Here is a 1,586-nt window from a genome sequence, read left to right as displayed (position 1 = left end):
TTTAAGATCTTGAAACCCAAATTTAAACCCTTCACTCATTCTTCTGCCAATGAGATTATACTCATTGAAAGCACATACAATCCAATTGATCCCAAACTTTAATGCAGAATGTCCTGTTTTTTTCCTACCTGGTTTTATCCAGCCCTCGAAATGCAACAGGATTCTACCAATGACCAATGAGGAGTACTTGTTGCAGATGTCCAGGGTCATGTCTCTGTCCTCAGTGCCTAGACAGGAAAGACACACAGTCATGCCCACAGAAGGAACTGGCCAACTGAACTGAAATGTAGTTTTTCTTCATCTCACTTTAACGGATGACCAGATCTTAGGCGATCATATCTCTCTGTTTGGATTTTTGTATTTTATCTGATTATAATGCCTCCTTTAAAAAAAAAAAAAATTTAGAGAGAGAGAGAGAGAGAAAGCTCAAGAGGCAGGCATGGGGGGCAGAGTGAGAGGGAGAGAAAGAATCTTAAGCAGGCTCCATGCCCAGTGTGCAGCCCTAGTAGGGGCTCGATCTCACAACCCTGAGATCATGACCTGAACCAAAATCAAGAGTCAGACGCTTAACCTACTGAGCCACCCAGGCATCCCTATAATACAACAGAGGTTTTAGCAAAGCTAATTAGCTTTAATAAGAATAATAACTGTTACAAATTAACTTCCTGCCAGGAACTGAACTAAGTACTTCACAGAAAAATTCTGTGTATGTGTGTGTGTGTGTGTGCATACATGTGTGTGCATATGCACATGCATGGGCTTATGGGTATTTAATTTCACGACAACTTAAGAGGCTTTATTACCTCCATTATAAAGATGAGAAAAATAAAGCTTAGGAAGTTTAAGTTACCCAAGAAAGTGTCCACGGTAGAAACTAAACCCATGCCTGTCTGACTAATAGTCCATGCCTTGAATCCCTCCCCAAGAGTCCCATATCATATTTGTTGTATACTCCTCATTTTTAAAGTGCTTCTCATTCAAGAACATGGGCCTCCAGCCCCAGAATCATCTGTAGAAGGTCTCCATCCATTCTACTGGAAGCACAGAGCAAAACTTCTCCAACTTTCCGAGGCTTCTAGAATTTCTCAACATGGAGGTCTACATGGCCAATGAAGATTACATGTCATATGTGTTCTCTAACAGTCACTCAGACCTGGAAGTCAGGGGAAAAGAAATAAAATAATAATAACCAGTGAGTACAGCCCTGCAAATGACTCCCACCTTGCAGGCTCAGAGGAATAATTAGCTGTTCTCGCTGCTATGGCGACTGATTCCAAAACACCGCTCAAACCCCAAATATAAAATGTTGCCATCTTTCAAGAATCAAAAAGTGGTCTCACGCAAATCTAAATATCTTTATTGCAGTAGAATCACTGATATGTTTTTAAAAGGGAGAAAGTTCGGAATTTACACTTATGAAAAGTGCCGTTTGTCTCCGTATGGCACTTGCGTATAATAGAGCACTTTGGGATCATGCACAGCGAAGGTCGTTAAAGCACTTCACTAACGTACAGACCCACTTTGTTTTTGTTTTTCTTGTTTGTTTGTTTTGTTTTGTTTGTTTTATTTTTTTTTATTTTTTTTAT

Source organism: Halichoerus grypus, chromosome 12, assembly GCF_964656455.1.
Source record: "Halichoerus grypus chromosome 12, mHalGry1.hap1.1, whole genome shotgun sequence".
Lineage (NCBI taxonomy): Eukaryota > Metazoa > Chordata > Mammalia > Carnivora > Phocidae > Halichoerus > Halichoerus grypus.
The sequence above is the reverse complement of the archived record's forward strand: the minus strand, read 5'-3'. Positions refer to the sequence as shown.